Source organism: Odocoileus virginianus, chromosome 28, assembly GCF_023699985.2.
Source record: "Odocoileus virginianus isolate 20LAN1187 ecotype Illinois chromosome 28, Ovbor_1.2, whole genome shotgun sequence".
Taxonomy (NCBI): Eukaryota; Metazoa; Chordata; class Mammalia; order Artiodactyla; family Cervidae; genus Odocoileus; species Odocoileus virginianus.
Genome location: NC_069701.1, coordinates 17,993,277 through 18,013,995, shown reverse-complemented (window position 1 = coordinate 18,013,995; position 20,719 = coordinate 17,993,277).

Sequence of the window (20,719 nt, the reverse complement as noted above, 5' to 3'; positions counted from 1 at the left end):
GAAAAGGTCAGTTTTCATTCCAATCCCAAAGAAAGGCAATGCCAATGATTGTTCAAACTACCACACACTTGCACTCATCTCACATGCTAGCAAATTAATGCTCAAAATTCTCCAAGTGAGGATTCAACAGTAGGTGAACCAAGAACTTCCAGCAGAGGAACAAGAGAGCAAATTGCCAACATCAGCTGGATCATCGAAAAAGCAAGAGAATTTCAGAAAAACATCTACTTCATTGACTATGCTAAAGCCTTTGTATGGATCACAACAAACTGGAAAATTCTTCAAGAGATGGGAATACCAGACCACCTGACCTCCTCCTGAGAAATCTGTATGCAGTTCAGGAAGCAACAGTTAGAACTGTTGGAACAACAGACTGGTTCCAAATCGGGAAAGGAGTATGTCAAGGCTGTATATTTTCGCCCTGTTATGCAGAGTACATCATGAAAAATGCTGGGCTGGATGAAACACAAGCTGGAATCTGGGTTGCTGGGAGAAAATCAGTAACATCAGATATGCAGATAACACCGCTTTCTTATGGTAGAAAGCGAAGAGGAACTGAAGAGCCTCTTGATGAAAGTGAAAAACAAGAGTGAGGAAAAAAAAAAAAACTGGCTTGAAAGTCAACATTCAAAAAACTAAGTTCATGGCATCCAGTCCCATCACTTCATGACAAACAGATGGGGAAATAATGGAAACAGTGACAAACTTTATTTTCTTGGGCTCCAGAATCACTGCAGATGGTGACTGCAGCCACGAAATTAAAAGACACTTGCTCCTTGGAAGAAAAGCTATGATCAACCTAGACAGCATATTAAAAAGCAGAGACATTACTTTGCCAACAAAGGTCTGTCTGACTCAAAGCTATGGTTTTTCTTGTAGTTATGTATGGCTGTGAGATTTGGATCATAAAGGAAGCTGAGCACTGAAGAACTGATGCTTTTGAACTGTGGTGTTGGAGAAGACTCTTGAGAGTCTCTTGGACTGCAAGGAGATCCAACCAGTCCCTCCTACAGGAAAGCAGTCCTGAAGAGTCATTGGAAGGACTGATGCTGAAGCTGAAGCTGCAATACTCTGGTCACCTAATGAGAAGAACTGACTCATTGGAAAAGACCCTGATGATGGAAAATACTGAAGGTAGAAAAGAAGGGGATGCCAGAGGATGAGATGGCTGGATGGCATCACCGACTTGTTGGACATGAGTTTGAGCAAGCTCGGGGAATTGGTGATGGACAGGGAAACCTGGGGTACTACAGTCCATGGGGTTACAAAGAGTCGGACATGACTGAGTGACTAAACTGATTCTCAGGATTATGTAGAACAGATATTACAGTTATCATTATTTCACAGATGAGGAAACTGATATAGAAAAATGTTAACTGAATTGCCCAAGACTACACAGCTAGTAAGAGGTAGGAGGTGGCTGTGGATCTGACAGTGAGTTTCTGGAATCCATGTGCTTAACTATTTCACTACACTGTCTCTCTTGCAAATGCTTTCATGGAGCTTACACTTTAGAGAAAGAGACAATGTTAATGAAGGAAGGACACAGAAAACTGTAGGACTGCTACACAAGGTTCTCTTTACAGCACAGCATGGGGTGGGATGTTGGGTGTGAGTGTATCATAGCTGTGTGCAGTTTAAGAAAATGACATTAAACTAATGTTAATGAATATATAATATTTTGCATGAATGTCTGAAACTTCAAAATTAAATTTTGTAGGATTCTCAGATATTAGCTAGCAATATTTGAGAGTGAATGCTTGTATTCACAACAGCTGTGAATTAGTGCTATTCAAAAAAAGAAAGCATCATATGGAAAAATTAGCATTGTTTTCTGTTCCCTGAAAGCTAGTATACATGAGTCTATTAGGTATAGATGACAATGAAATGTAGGTTTCTTGCAGAAAAACAAATTTTATTTCACTTATATTTTTTCTCTTTCTGTCAGAAATGTCATACATTCAGAATCATGATGATTGACCAGGATTATCTTGTTCCATTACAGCATTTGCACCAGAAATAAAGCAAATGTGCTGTGTATGTGTGTACTCCCTTCCCTCCTTCCCTCCTCACTCCTAAATTCCTTATTTCCTTTGAGAACACTGTTTCACTTAATAGCATGTAGACACAATGGCATCTTGGGAAGGTCATATAATGCAATATATTTCCCCCCCCAAATCAGGCATTTACTTGAGGTTCCTGAAAGAAGCAGGCGACTGCTGAACCTGATTCACTGCCAAATGGGCATACTTCCTTGGGCAGTGTGTCTACCAAGGGTGAGAAAAAGAGACAGCATCCTGTAGTGGGTCACGTCCTCTTTCTAACTCTGCCTCATCTTTGCCACTTTTTTCATGATGAAGTACCCAGTAAATCAAAAGATAGATACTAAGTAGAAGGTTCTGGCTCAAGGTTAATGGATGTTACAGAACAGAGCAGAGGATGAACATCTTTGCTAGGTTCCTGTTAAACTGACAGCATATTCAAGGTGACATCATTGTTTTTCTCCTGCAAATTTCAGTTTGACCGCTTCCGGTATCTCTAATCTTGATCCCAAAACTTAAAGATCATTTGGGCTGAAAATCCCCAAAGCTACCTTCCTCGCCTTTCATTGGAATAAGACAGTAAGTATGTAAATTTTAGTGTACATTTGGCAGAGAGTGTACATCTTGAAATGGTCACATTTCCAACAGGAGTAAAACAGGCTGCTGACATGCTTATGAAGCCCCCTGAGAATGCTTTCACCAGATGATTCTGACATAGTGAAAGAGGAGCACTGCAATGTGGGTAAGAGATAGGGACATTACGGATAAGAGGAACAGGTAATTAAGAGCACATTTTAAATCCATTAATTTACTCTGTAACAAATCCCTCTGAAGTAGATGCATAGATGAGGCATAAATAAAACCGAATGTTTTTACTAAATGCATTTCCAGTCATTTGTTACAGGGTAAATACGTAGCTATCAGTACTTAATTGCATATTAGCCCAGGTAATGTTTGCAACTTTGGAAAGGTTTGAGATAGAGCACAAGCTTTCTCTGAATCAGGAGGACAGAAATCAGGTAGGTATGTTCAAAAAAGTAAATTTGATAGTATAAAATTGGTGAAATGAACACTATGATCATTAGAAAAGAAAACAGCTTCTCACATTTTATACTCCTGGTCATAATTAAAGAGGTTAAAATGGTGGAAAAATATGAACCCTTGAAGACATATCCTTATTCATCTCATAATGGAGATAAAGACTAGTTTTTGGAATCAAGACTTAGGGCAGATTTTTCTCTGCTATGTTAAGCTCACTTTCTATTTCTCCTTTCATTATCATCTTATTTGAGGGTTATGCATTTCAAGTTTAGGATACTGGAATTCACCAATAACTTTAAGATATTTCTAGGATGCATTTGTTTTAGTCATGGATATGTCATCATTAACTGAACCCTAATAGGTGTTCATGTATTTTTTCATACACATGTATGTGTACTGTATGCATTTGTGTACACTCCTGTCTGCATTTGCTTATTTTAGGCATTAATATAGTAGTTTCTCCATATGTTCAAGATTTCTGGTACCTTGTGAACACTCTAATTCGTGGATGCATAAATTGAATTAATGAATACTCTCATGTGTTTACATTTCTATACATGTAAATACACACCTTGATGAAAGTGTATACAGTTTAATGACCACCCAATGCAGTTGCAGTGAATACACTGTGCTGATCGAGGTTGTGCAAATGGACCCACCAAATTAGCATATCAGTCATTTGATGTGGAAAATTACACCCATCCCTCAAATACAGATGCTTGCTTCATGTACCTTTTTATGTCTTTTCACTTGTCTACAGTTAGACCTGGAGTAGGGAACTGAAGTTATTCACTGGATGTTCGAAAAAGAATTTCTTTTGGCATGGTTTCCTATGTATGGAGCCTCTAAAAAATCTACCAACTATCCTCATAGTAACCAAGGTATTTTTTATTTGGGGAAAACGAGGTGAGTAATCACACTCTCAGTTATACTGCCTGCTCTGACTATACTGAAGCTAGGTGTACTACACTGTTAGAGAAACAAGACAAGAAGGTAACATCAAGTAGGGGGAGGCATTTCATCTACCTCCAATGTTAATGAGAGAGTGTTCTTATGACAGGAATCTGGTACGGAAGCTTCCGGGCAAAGATTACTTTGAAATCACTACACTTTTGAAAAATCAGTGTCTGTTTATGAGGAGGTATTTTACTTAGGTCTGTCTTTTTCTCTTTCTTTAAATAATGAATTGTTCCTTTGTTATCTATGTGTTTGATTTGAAATTTGAGTAAAACTCAATTAAATGTGTATGTAATTTGCAGAATGAAATACTAATTACTCCATGGTACAACTGCCATGGTTAATTGCTTTATACTTAAGATCTGGGGTGCTTTGCACATGTTTTTTTTTTTTTTCCTCAGATAATCTAAAGATAGATTTGTCTGATTAATTCATACTGTGCAGTTTCTAGAAACTCCTACTTCACCAGGTGACCTGACAGGTAGCTGTTGTTCTTTTTAACATACCACAGATGTAAATGTTGCCTGTTCTTCTCTTCAAGATTAACAAACAAGGAAAACCCACTGCTCTCTGAAGATTGCCCTGTATGCTTGCTTAGGCCAAGGGTTAGGGCAAGCATGGTCGTGGTGGAAGAATCTTTTTAGGAAATCCTCAGAAGCCTTTCTGAGCTTGGGTCTCAATTTTGTGACTCAAAATATACTACACTTCCAGGTCAGATTCCCAAAAATTACTCCACCATGTGCATATATATAACCCTTAAAGAGCATACACAAAACTACACTGGAAGTGTGACAATGTGATTATGAGCAAAGACTTGCAGTCAGGCTTTTTGCATTAAATTCTTTGTTCACCTTAACTGTGTTACCTCAGACAAATAGCTAACCTCTGTGTGTTGCAGTACATTCACCAATAAATTGGAAATAAGTTGGCATACCTCATGATAACAATAGCTATTTCCTTGAACTATTAAATGAGGTCATTTAGGACAAAATGTAATAGGACAAACAGTAACCCCTTAATAAGCACTGCCTATATCTATATTAAAGGTATCCATACACACATGAACATATTCACAAATGCCTAATAGGAAAGTTATTATGCATTTGAAGTTGGACACATATACAGTATATTTCTGCATATGTGTGAGAGAGAGAGAGACTCAGCAGGAAGAATGATTTGTCTTGTTTAAAAGAAACTCTTGATTTTGGTTATTGGAAGAAAAAGACTGGATTTTTCAAGATAATACTATCTTTAACTCATATTAAGATGGATGAGTCAAAATATTGCCATCCTTCTAAAAATCCCTGGATAGTGGCACAAAGTGTCTCTCCATTTATTTACACAATAACCTCAAATAATTTTTCTCCTATAAACATCTAATTTCTATCTTGTTGAGAGTCAAAAAATACTAATTAAAGAACTCTTGTTTGTTTCATAAGAATTTTATAAGAATGTAATTATATCCTTTATCCTTCTTGCATAAGTTATTTTCCAGATTGTTTTTATCCTAACAGGTAATGAATAATTTGGGGGGGGGGGCGAATGAGAAGTTTATTTACCCAATTTGCAACTGTAATTATTTCAGTAAGATGTATGGGAGGTTATAATCCAGTAGATGTTGGACAGTGGTTGTCAAAAATCAGGTGAGTAGCTATATGGATAAAACTATTTATATGCTTCAAGGATATTTTTATAGAAAAAGAAAAACATATGTGCTCCAGATGGTTCTTTGGCTTTGCCAGTTTTAAACTTACATAGGCCCAGCTGTAGTCTTTCTTGGGCCTTTAAAACACCAATAAAACATTAATCAAAACCAAGCCTCGCTTCAAATTTTATGGTAGAAAAGATTTTACACACATTCATTACTTTTTTGAAATTAGATTTTTATTCTCTTTGGGGAACTAGAAGCATCAAATTTCCTTTTCAATCCTCCCTCATCCCCACTTCAAAGCTTCAAAGCCTAGTGGACTTCTTTATACCCTCCCTTTTCCCCATTTTCCCTTTATTAAAGGAAAGTATGTGAACAGTCTCCTTCCTGATGTGCCCTAAAATTTCTTTTGAGGGAATAAATGAGATAAGGTCTCTGTGGACCTAAATGTCCCTTGAAAAGTTTGGAATTCTTATAATGAACACACTCATTAAATACAAAGTTTTTATACTTTACAATCTATTCACTACATTGTGTCTATGCTGATTCTCCTATTTGCAAAGCAGAAATAGAGACACATATGTTGAGAACAAACACATGGACACCAAAGAGGGCACAGAGGGGTGGTATGAATTAGAAGGAGATGAACATACACATATACACAATGTATAAAATAAATGCTACTATGTATAGAACAGACTTGTGGACTCTGGGAGAAGGCGAGGGTGGGATGTTTCAAGAGAACAGCATTGAAACATGTATATTATCTAGGGTGAAACAGATCACCAGCCCAGGTTGGGTGCATGAGACAAGTGCTCGGGCCTGGTGCACTGGGAAGACCCAGAGGGATTGGGTGGAGAAGGAGGTGGGAGGGGGGACCGGGATGGGGAATACATGTAAATCCATGGCTAATTCATTTCAATGTATAACAAAAACTACTGTAATGATGTAAAGTAATTAGACTCCAACTAATAAAAATAAATGGAAAAAATAAATAAATAAATAAAATAGATAACTAGTGAGAGCCTAGTGCATAGCAGTGGGAAACAGAAGGCACAGTCTGTTCATAGGACATATATTAATCTTAAAAAGGCATTCCATATACATTGGGTGCAGATACATACTGTTTGATTCCATTTATAATTCAAATAGTCAAATTCATAGAGTCAAAGTACATTTATAGATACCAGGGGCCAGGGGCTGGGGGATGGGGGAAGGGAATGAGGAGCTGGTATCTATGGAGACAGAGTTTCAGTTTAGGAAGGTGAAAACTTGGGGAGATAGATGATGGTGAAAGTTGCACAGCAAAATGAACATATCAGTGCCACTGAACTGTACAACTAAATATGGTTAAAATAGTATGTTTTATATGATGTGACTTTTACCTCCATGTTACAACATGACTTTTACCTCCATGTTACAACATGACATTCCTTACTTTAAAGCAATCCAAGAGTTTCTAAGATCACTGAGAATTCTGTTTTTAAAAACCATTAACTTCATCATGGTAGGCTAGACCCTTAAGTCCCTGGCCTTCCCTTCTTGGCCTTATTTCTGACCACTGCCCCACAGCTAATCCGATTCCCTTGACACTGGCCTCCTTGCTGTGCCTTGAACCTGCTGAGACGCTCCTGTCCTGTCTTAGTACCTGGTGGTGCCTCCGACTGTGAGGTTTTTCCTCTGAATATTTATTCAGCTCACTTGGTTCTACTCTCTTTTTAAATTTCACCACACGAGAAGGATTCTCCTTGATTCCCCTGTCTAAAACGGTACCCCTATTCCTACCACTCTGGGGCCATCACCATCCATTCTCTCACCTCATCGTCTCTGCATAAAATGTCTCAATAAATGACATTATCTTACATATGTGTTTGTATATTTGTTTTCTTCCTCTCTACTTCTAAAATGTAATCTCCTGGAAAGCAGGGCTTTCTTCGTTTCCTTTATTGTCATATCTCCAAAGTCTGACACAATTAGGTGTTCAATGAAGACAGGTTGAATAAATAAATGTAAAATGCACTGTCCCAGATGTGTTTAATCCTTTCCTGTCATCTAAGTGAAATAAGACTCATCTGAAAGTTGAAAAAAAAAAAAAAAATCTCAGTGCAGAGCACAGCTCTGTCTCTTGGAGGAAAATCGGTCCTAGTAGTTTTGGGTAAATTATTTAAAACAAGAGAAGAGTGTTTAGGCATTTAGGTTTTATGGAGCTGTGAGCACTGGCACTTATTCTCTTGCATCCAAATTTCCCTAAAATCTCTGATAGAGCTATTTACTAAAATATGAGCACAGATTAAAAAAAATAATAATTGACTCTAGACACAATAGACACAGGGGCTTCCCTGCTGGTCCAGTGCCTGCGGATCCGCCTTGTAACGCAGGGGACACCGGTTTGATCCCTGGTCTGGGAAGATCCCACATGCCAGAGGGTAACCAAGCCCACGGGCCACAACGACTGAGCCCACGCACCGCAACTACTGACGCCTGCGTCCCTAAAGCTCATGCTCCAAAACGAAACAAGCTGTCTCAGTGAGAAGCCCGTGCGCCTCAACTAGAGAGCAGTCCCTGCTCACAGCAACTAGAGAAACGTCTGAACGCAGCAGTGAAGACTCAGTACAGCCAAAAATAACTAAATAATTTTTTAAAATGGTAGTTTTTCCTAAATTGAAAGATGAAATAATCTGAAACAAGGATAGATGAGTCTTAGCCAAAAAAAAAAAAAAAAAAAAAAACTTGGTAAATCAGTTTATCAGATTATGATGAATGTGGTTGATTGAAAACTTTAGTTGACTTGCTCAAGATACATGAGACCAGAATCAGAGGGAAAGTCAGTGTTGTCATGCCTAAACCACTTTTAATGTGCATCCTGCTTCCAATCTGACATTAGTTATTACAAGGGATTCCACAGTCATATTCTAGAAACATTAAAGCAGATTTTTTTGTCCTGGAGCTGAGGACTCTATTTTTATTTTTATTCAAGATGAACCTATGAAGCTAAAGTTTTTATAGTATATATGACATGCTACCTATATAATTACTATACCTTTGGTCCTAGAACTGTCCCAGTTTCATATTATATGAGATCTATCAAGTTAAACAAACTTCCCTGTTCTAACGTTTTTCCTTGCATTACACTTGCATGGTCTTCATAGCAGAAAATGTGTCCAACTATCTTCCAAATACTGCAGCTTTCAGTCAGTAATGAAATAATATTGCTAATCTCCCCAGTTCTACTTGTTACACAGAAATGATTAAGCCAGACAAAGTCAATAAGTTGGCAAGGCAGTGGCTTTGCTAGACCTTCTGACTTGGATGTATTAAAACTGAATGTGGTTACTGACAGCACTAAGAATTGTTCTGGCCAGTTACCGAATTGACTGCCACAGAGGATGACTATAACGGGACCTCCAGAGCAACAGACCCTTTTGGAAGCTGCTGGTTCCAATATTTTTACCAGTAAGCTGTTGTAAATTATTTTGAACTGTGGTTTTATTTTCCCCTACAAGAGGATAGGGGGGTTTTGTATTTAGCCACGGAATTTAGGTGCTAGTTCCAAACAATATCAAGGAGAGATAAGAAAGCTTTCCTCAGTGATCAAGGCAAAGAAATAGAGGAAAACAACAGAATGGGAAAGAGTGGAGATCTCTTTAAGAAAATTAGAGATACCAAGGGAACATTTCATGCAAAGATGGGCACAATAAAGGACAGAAATGGTATGGACATAACAGAAGCAGAAGATATTAAGAGGTGGCAAGAATACACAGAAGAACTATACCAAAAAGATCTTCATGACCCAGATAACCATGATGGTATGATCACTCACCTAGAGCCAGACATCCTGGAATGTAAACTCAGGTGGGCCTTAGGAAGCATCACTATGAACAAAGCTAGTGGAGGTGATGGAATTCCAGTTGAGCTATTTCAAATCCTAAAAGATGATGCTGTGAAAGTGCTGCAATCAATATGACAGCAAATATTGAAAACTCAGCAGTGGCCACAGACTGGAAAAGGTCACTTTTATTTAGAATCCCCAAGAAAGGCAATGCCAAAGAATGTTCAAACTACCGCACAATTGCACTCATCTCACACACTAGGAAAGTAATGCTCAAAATTCTCCAACCCAAGCTTCAATAGTATGTGAACCATGAACTTCCAGAAGTTCAAGCTGGATTTAGAAAAGGCAGAGGAACCAGAGATCAAATTGTCAACATCCATTGGATCATCAAAAAAGCAAGAGAGTTCTAGAAAAACATCTGCTTTATTGACTACAACAAAGGCTTTGACTGTGTGGATCATAATAAACTGTGGAAAATGCTGAAAGAGATGGGAATACCAGACCCCCTGACCTGCCTCCTGAGAAATTTGTACGCAGTTCAAGAAGCAACAGTTAGAACTAGACATGGAATAACAGACTAGTTCCAAATTGGGAAAGGAGTACGTCAAGGCTGTATATTGTCACCCTGTTTATTTAACTTATATGTAAAGTACATCTTGCAAAATGCTGGGCTGGATGAGACACAAGCTGGAATCAAGATTGCCAGAAGAAATATCAGTAACTTCAAACATGCATATGGCACGACCTTCATTGCAGACAGTGAAGAAGAACTAAAGAGACCCTTGATGAAAGTGAAAGAGGAGAGTGAAAAAGTTGGCTTAAAATTCAATATTCTGAAAACTAAGATCATGACATACAGTCCTATCACTTCATGGCAAATAGATGGGGAAACAATGGAAACAGTGAGAGACTTTTTCGGGGAGGGGGATCCAAAATCACTGCAGATGGTGACTGCAGTCATGAAATTAAAAGGTGCTTGCTCCTTGGAAGAAAAACTATGATCAACCTAGACAGCATATTAAAAAGCAGAGCCATTACTTTGCCAACAAAGGTCCGTCTAGTCAAAGCTATGGTTTTTCCAGTAGTCATGTATGGATGTGAGAGTTGGACTATAAAGAAAGCTGGGGGCCAAAGAATTGATGCTTTTGAACTGTGGTGTTGAAGAAGACTCTTGAAAGTCCCTTGGACTGCAAGGAGATCCAACCAGTCTATCCTAAAGGAATTCAGTCCTGAATATTCATTGGAAGGACTGATGCTGAAGCTGAAACTCTAATACTTTGGCCACCTGATGTGAAGAATTGACTCACTGGAAAAGACCCTGATGCTGAGAAGGATTGAAGGCAGGAGGACAAGGGGACAACAGAGGATGAGATTGTTGGATAGCATCATTGACTCAATGGACATGAGTTTGAGTAAGCTCCAGAAGTTGGTTATGGACAGGGAAGCCTGGCATGCGGCAGTCCATGGGGTCACAAAGATTCGAACATGACTGAGCGACTGAACTGACTGGCACTCCCAAATATCTTTTAGTGGAGAAATAAAAATAGTAGAGAGCCCTTGGATAGTCCTCAGTAATTAATGATCTTAAGGGACCAAAAGAAGGCAGGAACAAACAACTGTTAGGAGGCAAGAAAAGTAGTAATAGCAAAGATGACATATCAGTTGTAAAGACCTCCAGTTCTCTTTCAGTGGTAAAGATTAGCTTGAAGCTAAATCACCAGGTCAGCTAGAACCTAAGGGATGATGATGCTGGCCTTTTCTGACCCTCATGACTTTAACTAAGGCTGGGTCTCTGTCTACTACCCAAGCCCTGTCATGAACATATTGTACCCTTAGCTTAAAACTTCCCCAATTTTGCTACAGGGAGAGTCACTGCTTTGGGAAATGTCTCTGGTGTTCTCTTTACTTGCTACAAGTAATAAATCCTTTTCCTGGGAAAAAAAAAAAAAAAAAAAAAAACTGCAGGGAGGTTAAGGAGGTAACTGGATTGTAGGAGCCAGAAGTTTGCCTCTGTCCTTGTTAGAGAAGTAGTATGGAGTAACAAATAAGTCATTAGTGATAGCTATGAAAGGGCTTACAATGTAAATATTTTCAGGTGAGTAGGTCATTATGGAACCTGAATTTGGACCACTTCTTGAATATATTAAAGTGATGACCTCAGGCCCTTCCCTGTCTTCAAAGAAGACTACAGAATGCAGCTGGCCTTGAATTCAGCTCTTTTGTCTCCATCAAGAAGCAGCAGGAATTTTAAAATTTACCTTTTTTTTTTTACTGGCCTTTGCATGGAGATCCTAGCCTAAATCTTTAATGAAGAGATGAAACTATGAGAATAAAACGCAAATTAGAGCATTGTTTGCAACTTTTTCATTACATGAAATCTAAACATCTCCCTATAAACCACAGAGACAAGATCTAGACTCTGGAGATTTCAGATTTGCCCACATTCCCTATAGCTTTCATTGCCTTCCAGCAAGATGCCTGGCAACACAACTTTACAACACACGTTGCAAGAACCCTATTAGTGCTACTAATCATAACAGCAAATACGTATAAACATTTATATAAGTTCCTATAATGGATCTATAAGTCTTTTAACCACTTCACGTTTTAACCCCATCTTCACCACAACCAGTGAAATAAGTTATATCCTTTCTTTTTTTTCCATTTTATATCTGAGGACATGGAGCACAAAGTATCTAAATCATCCAAAAATCACATACCTACTAAGTAGCAGAGCTGGATCTGAACCCAGGCAGTTTGACTTCAGGGTTGATATACTTAACCACTCTGCCACTCTACACAGACCACAACTTTCCCTTGCTTTATACGCTTGAATGCCTGGCTATCTCACTTTAAGATTCAGTGTAGGGGTCCTTTGAGTTCTGGTTCCTGTCTGTCCCATTAAACCTGTCTTCTACCGTAAGACCAGTTACATAATATGCAGAGCCAGATGCTGAATGAAATGTCACTGTTCAAAAATCACTGATGATTTTATGACAGTGACATAGAGGATCAAACCAAGCAGAGGGCCCTTCTGAGATGGACCAATCACAGCAAAGTGGTCCATCTTTGATACTGATATTCTCCCATCATCTTCTACTGTATTCATCGTGCTCCTGCTGCTTCTGCCTGTGGTCTCTACATTTGCAGATCTCTTTACTAAAACGTCTCCTCACCTACCATCTTGAAGACATGTGGGACAAAATCAAGTGTGCCAATATAGACATTTGCAGGAAGAAAAGAGAGTGATAAAGGGGAAGAAAAAATATTTGAAGAAATAATGGCATAAAATTTGATGAAAAATATTAAACACCTAAGAAATTCAATGGACTCTGTTTTGTTTAAATCCAAAGAAATTCAGACATAGTATTCCATAATCAAACTATGTAAAGTCAAAGATAAAAGGAAACTCTTGAACTAGAGAGAAGTGACTCAACATTTTCAAGGGATTTCAGTAGCATTAACAACCTATTTTTCATCAAAACTATGGAAGTCAGAAGGCCATGGATGAAATATTCAATGCATTGAAAGAAAAAGCCTGTTAACCAAAAATTTTATATGCAACAAAGTGGGAATAGTAATGGAAAAATCAAAGCATTAACATATAAGTAAAACTGAGAGATTTGTTGCTAGCAGAACTGCCCTACAAGAAATACCACAGGAAATCTTTAGACTAAAAGGGTAGTAGACAATAAATCAAAACTACATGAAAATCATAAAAACTACATGAAAGTCATCAGTAACAGAAATCACATAGTATACAAAAGCCAGCATAAATATATTTTTGTTTATTATTCTATTTTATCCTACCTTATTTAAAAGACAGGTGCACAGAGAAGTAATTAGAAATCTGTTTTTAGAAATCTAATTTCTAAATCTGTGTTTCAGATGCAAAAGTAATCAATGAAGATGTAATTTTTATGAGAAATATAGCACAAAGGAAGTAGGAGGCAATGGAAACATTATAGAAGCATTTTTTTGTATACCAATTGAAATTAAAATGGTATCGATCTAATCTAGATTATAATAAAATAGTCAACTGCAAATCCCCAGGTACTCCACTAAGAAAAGTAACTGAAAAAAATAGTAAAAGGAATGACACCTGGATTAAAAATGGTACACTAGAAAATATTTAACATAAAAGAAGGTACTAACGGAGGGATGTATGTTTATGTGTGTTAGTAGCTCAGTCATGTATGATTCTTTCCTGGACTGTAGCCCACCAGGCTCCTCTATCCATGAAATTCTCCAGGTAAGCATACTCGAGTGGGTTGCCATTCCCTTCCTCAGGGGATCTTCCAGGCCAAGGCATCAACCAAGGCATCAAACCCAGATCTCTTGCATTGCAGGTGGATTCTTTACCATCTGAGCTACCAGCAAAGTCCAATGGAGGGTAGAGAAACCAAAAAAAGGCATGAGATATATGGAAAACAACTAGCAAATTTTCAAATAAATTCTACTTTGTAACTAACTACCCTAAAAATATATGGATTAAACAGTCCAAAGGTAGAGATTAGAAAACTGAATAAAATAAACAATGATCCAACACTATGGTGTTTGTATTCAGTTCAGTTCAGTCTCAGTCATGTCCAACTCTTTGCAACCCCATGAACCACAGCACACCAGGCCCCCCTGTCCATCACCAACTCCCGGAGTTCACCAAAACCCACGTTCATCGAGTTGGTGATGCCATCCAACCATCTCATCCTCTGTTGTCCCCTTCTCCTCCTGCCCTCAATCTTTCCCAGCATCGGGGTCTTTTCAAATGAGTCAGCTCTTCACATGAGGTGGCCAAATTATTGGAGTTTCAGCTTCAACATCAGTCCTTCCAATGATTATTCAGGACTGATCTCCAACACCACACTCCAAAAGCATCAATTCTTCGGTGCTCAGCTTTCTTTATAGTCCAACTCTCACATCCATACATGACCATTGGAAAAACCATAGCCCTGACTAGATGGACCTTTGTTGGCAAAGTAATGGCTCTGCTTTTTAATATGCCATCTAGGTTGGTCATAACTTTCCTTCCAAGGAGTAAGCATCTTTTAATTTCATGGCTGCAATCACCATCTGCAGTGATCTTGGAGCCCCCCAAAATAAAGTCAGCCACTGTTTCCCCATCTATTTGCCATGAAGTGATGGGACCAGATGCCATGATCTTCATTTTCTGAATGTTGAGCTTTAAGCCAACTTTTTCACTCTCCTCTTTCACTTTTATCAAAGGCTCTTTAGTTCTTCTTCACTTTCTGCCATAAGAGTGGTGTCATCTGCATATCTGAGGTTATTGAAATTTCTCCCAGCAATCTTGATTCCAGCTTGCACTTCCTCCAGTTCAGCATTTCTCATGATGCACTCTGCATATAAGTAAAGTAAGCAGGGTGACAATATATAGCCTTGATGTACTCCTTTTCCTATTTGGAACCAATCTGTTGTTCCATATCCAGTTCTAACTGTTGCTTTCTGACCTGCATACAGGTTTCTCAAGAGGCAGGTCAGGTGGTCTGTATTCCCATCTCTTTCAGAATTTTCCACAGTTTATTGTGATCCACACAGTCAAAGGCTTTGGCATAGTCAATAAAGAAGAAATAGATGTTTTTCTGAAACTCTCTTGCTTTTGCAATGATCCAGAGGATGTTGGCAATTTGATCTCTTGTTCCTCTGCCTTTTCTAAAACCAGCTTGAACATCTGGAAGTTCACAGTTCACATATTGCTGAAGCCTGGCTTGGAGAATTTGAGCATTACTTTACTAGCGTGTGAGATGAATGCAATTGTGTGATAGTTTGAGCATTCTTTGGGATTGCCTTTCTTTGGGATTGGAATGAAAACTGACCTTTTCCAGTCCTGTGGCCACTGCTGGAGTAGAGATGCACTTTAAAATTGGTTGAAAGCAAACAATTATTTTTTAATTTATAAGATGCAAAAGGCAGTCATGAGAAATCTGGAGTTACTATACTAATATCAGACAAAATCAGTTTACAAACAAAATTAAAAAGTAACTACATATAAAATAGAGTATTTTTGAATGGTATAAAAGTATCAGTCATTTGGAAAAAATACAGTAATTATAAACATACACCCACCTAATATCAGAACTACATGGAAAAAAATACATGGAACATAAACTGAAAAAAAAAAAAAAAAAAACGAAGGGAGAGGGTGTTTGAAAAAAATCACTGATCAAATCAAAACCAAAATGAGTTTTCACCTCATACCCATTAGGATAGCTATTATTAAAAAAAGAAAAAACTGGGACTAATAAGTTTTGACAAGGACAGGGAAATAGTTGAATCTTTTTCAATGTTGGTAGAAATGTAAAATGGTAAAGCTGCTACTGGAGACAGTTTGATGGCTGCTCACAAAGTTGAGGAGAAGGCAATGGCACCCCACTCCAGTACTCTAGCCTGGAAAATCCCATGGATGGAGGAGCCTGGTGGGCTGCAGCCCATCGGGTCGCGAAGAGTCGGATGACTGAGCGACTTCACTTTCACTTTTCACTTTTATGCATCGGAGAAGGAAATGGCAACCCACTCCAGTGTTCTTTCCTGGAGAATCCCAGGGATGGGGGAGCCTGGTGGGCTGCCGTCTATGGGGTCCCACAGAGTCGGACACGACCGAAGCGACTTAGCAGCAGCACAAAGTTGAAAATAAAGTTAATATGATTCAGCAGTTTCACTTTTGGCTATGTCTTTAGATATATAAGTAGGATCTCAAAGGAATATTTGTATACCTCTACATGCAGAGACAATATTAACAATAGTTAATAAGGTGGAAGCAACCCAAGTGTTTAGCCACAGGGATAAGCATGGTGATATATTGTTGTTAAGTTGTCAAATCGTGTCCTACTCTGCAAAGCCATGGACTGCAGCACTCCAGGCCTCCCTGTCCCTCATGATCTCCCGAAGTTTGCCCAAGTTCATGTCCATTGCATCGGATATGGGGCACATCAATCATGTGTGATGCCATCCAGCCATCTCATCCTCTGACATCCTCTTCTCCTTCTGCCCTCAGTCTCCCAGCATCAGGGACTTTCCCAATTACAGTGGTATATACATGGAGTGAAATATTCAACCTCAAAAGGGAAGAAATTCTGATGTGTTCCAACATGGATGAACTTTGCAAATACTCTGTTAAGTGTTAAAAGTCAGACAGAAGAGGACAGATGTTTAACTACCAGAACTGTTGTGTCATATGACAGTGTTTATTTGAAGAACTGCCAGACTGTTCTCTAAAGTTGCTACATCATTTTATGTTTCCTCCAGAAGTGAACACATCTATTTTTCTGATTTTTGCCTTATTTTGAATTAATTGTATAAAGATGTTTAGCTTCCATTTTGTTTCCACTCTTAGCTTGTTGATTATGCTATATTTTTAGCAATTGTACATTTTTATGATATCACAGTTTACTTTCAAATAATATCATACCACTTTGTGTATGTTATGAAATTAATTCCATTTGTTCATTCCACCCTTTGAGCTATATTTATTAGACATTTGAATTCTACATGATATAAACCCTCAAAATACATTTATATTAATTTGTCTTTAGCTGAACTGTATTTCAAGGTATTTTTAACAAAGATGAAGAAACTGTATATTTATATTTTTAATGTATTTTATTATCCCTAGTACTCTTCATTTATTTCCATATACCAAAGTTTACAATTGTCTTATTTTCTTCAGTCTAAGGTACTTTCTATAATATGTCTCAAAGTGCAGGTCTTCTGGAAACACATTTGCTAGGTAGTTTTTGCTCTGCAAGAGATCTTTCTCTCAGCTTCATTTCTGAATGCTGTTTTATCGGATAAAAAATTCAACATTGACATACTTTGTTTTCCTTTTAACAAGTTAAAGGTATTTCATTTTCTTTGCCTTGGCACTGTTTCTGAAAATCAAGTAGTAATTCTTACATTTTTTCCTCTGCAAATGATTTGTCTCTTCTCTGGCTGATTTTATGATTTTCCTTTTATGACTGGATTGTCTCATTTTGAATATGAACTGCCCTGGTAATTTTGTGTGTGTGTGCTTACCCTGGTTCACTTTTATTAAACAGTTTTGGATTTGTGGATTTACAGTTTCCATGAAAGTTAAAAAACTGTAAGAACATTATTTCTTCAAGTATCTTTGCTGCATCTTCCCTCATTTTCTCCTGTGACTCTGTACACATGTATTAGCTGTATTATCTCACAGGTTTCTTGTTTTTTTTTTTCTAACTCTCAAACTTCAAAATTATTTTTTGGTCTGCAGGATCCTATCCATTGGTCCCATCCTATGATACAAAATTTTTTGTTTTTTTTTTCCCAACACTTCTATTTGTTTAATTTTTTATACCTTTTATTTCTCCTCTTTATATGTTCCTTAATTTCTTTAAGTTCTTGAGCATCTTTATACTACTTGGGTTAAAGTAGATAGAATGGTTGAACACTATAATTAAGACAAAACTATTCTGGAGTTTGAATCACCACTTCAACTGGTGAGAGTTTAATACCTCCTGGGTCTTGTATGAATTCAAAGAATTGATCCTCCCAAGAGTTGTTATTTTACTGGCCTTGTCTTAATCTACAAATGTATAACTTATTATTTTGTTGCAAGGGTGGAAAAATACTTTCCCTCTACCCTTGTGAATTCTTGACTGGAGCCCTTTTAACAATGGATGGATTAGCAAAAGAAAAACTAACGAAAGTTTGTTAACAATATACCTGATATATGCATGAGATTCCTCGGGGAAAACAATGAATAACTCTGAGAGGTGGCTTGGACCTCAGACGTAAATACTATCCCTCAGTTAAAGACAGAAAAAAAGAAAGATTTGCAACAGGTCAGTTACAGGAAGGAAGGTAGTCAGGAAAAGCATGGTGAAAAAGAGCAAAGTTTGCTGGACAGTAAATCTGTACCTTCTCCACTGGTAAGGCACTTGTCTCCATGGATTAGCCTTTACCATTCCTGGTAGAAATTAGAAGAGGGACACTTTCCTTTCGTGAATTTATATTCTGCTTTTACATAAATAGTGGAGGGCAGGGAGCTTTTCTTGTATCTGCTTATTTTCAAAGACCTTCAGAAAAAACAATCCTCAAGCCAAAAGGGATAGTGTTAGTCACTCAGTCTTCTGAGCCATCATCACTTGTTACAGCCTAAACTTAAGGAGACATCTAAGAATAATTCTGCAACTATTTCTCCCTGTAGCTTTCTCCTCACAGGTATTTTTCCTGAGTAATTTCTGGTTCCCTTGAACTCTGATATATGCTTTCCTTATTTCATTAAGATTGCCATGTTCAAATTAGTTTTCAACAACCTCGCCTTGAAGCATAAAGTGACTCCATACAGAAAGAGCTATCATAGAGGTAATCTTATTTGCTCAGTTCAGAGATTTCATCAACTGCCTGCTGGCCAGTATAAAGATGGACATTTCATATATTTTGTCTAATTATTTTAACTGCTTATGATGGGAGTCAATGCCCTGTATTTGTTATTTTTTCATAATTGGTTTTTTAAGTGTTGTACATTGGGCATTATTAATTTATATTGTAAAGACTTTGAAATCTGTTTCTTTCCTCAGAAAAGGGTTGATTTTGTCATAATATACAGTTTCTTTACTGGGTGATCACTTCCAACTGTGTATTCTTGGTTTTATCATGTTAGGAAACATTTCTGAAAGCCTAGAATGTTACACAAGTCCCTCTATGTTCAAAGGATTCAATTTTCAAATTATATTTCCCCTTGGATCTTATTAGGGTTTTGTTTTATTGTCCAATTCCTTAAAATACATTGCTTTACCTTTTATGTATAGATTTGTGGGTACCTATGATGAGTGGACTAATCCAAAATCAACTCCATCATAAACAGCAATAGAAATCAAGGCACAGAATTTTATAGTGGCTTGTTAGACATCATTATTTTAGCAAGAGCCAACTAAATCCAGCACCCTTCCTACACACAATGCTACAATGTACTTTACAGAGCATATCACAAATAAAGCTTTGTGGCAATGACTTGTTATCTTACGATCCCCTATTACACTATACACTTAAGGAGAGCAGAGATACTGTTTAATTTTCTTCCTTTTATAACTTGGGCAATTAGCACAATTCTGGGCACAACAGATGCTTCAAAATATGTTCTGATATCAATTGACAGATTAGAAGGTTTCAAGCAGTTTAGGCAGACACCAACACTTGGAATTTTACAAATGCATCTCCTCTAATAGCACAGAATGCTTTAAATACAAGAGTATTAAGAAGGTCAAGGCTGAGAGTTAACCTCACTGTTCTTTATAAATAAAAAGATTTTACTTCTCTCAGCCTTAGGGCTTTTTTCATTTTCATAAATCAAAAGTAGCATACTTAACATTGCTACCTCTAGCTTTAAACTTCACTTTTATGCCAGTTATTTAAAATATATAAAATGAGATCTGACCGAAGCCATACAGACTAAATACCTACTGAGGAAGGATGGATGAGGGCACCCTGAAAATGTTTGAAAAGGACTATTATGAAACATCATTATAACTAGAAGTGTTATTATTTTGTGTGATATGGCAGTCCAAAGTTTCTGATGCCTAACAGCAAATTAGTTAACCTCTCTATGGCTATATCTTATCTGCAAAATCAAGCAATTAGCTAAGTTGACATACACATTCGCTTGCTTGCTTTCAGTTCTGTAATGCTGTCACAGTGAAGACAACCTAATTTATTACTGGAGAGAAGTAGTTTGCCCTCTGGCAAAAATCCTTCTTGTTTATTAGAAAAGATTTTAAAACTATACTTCTCGCATTTGGCCCTAACACTTTTTCCTTATAATGCTTAGCCTCCCTTTAGAGCACAAAGCATTTTCTACTTCAATGTTTTTACTAGTATTTTTTTATATTAGTTGTATTACTCCTTAGGAAACCAACTAATTCATCTTAAATAAAAATCTCATTGTGTCAATTTTTCTGAAAGAATGTGAAGATCTTGAAAAAAATCTATTTGTCCAGTGACTCTATCATCTACATCTACCACAGACCATTAATAACTATATATCATCAACAAAATATTTGCATTTAGCAAATGTAACATTTAACAAGTATTGCTAAGAAAATAGAATATTTTCCTTATCAAATATTTATGGAAATGATTCCTCTGAAATAACTTATGCATATCTGATGAACATGTTAGTGGTGGTGTCATTGCAATAATGACTCAATGGACATGAGTTTGAGTAAA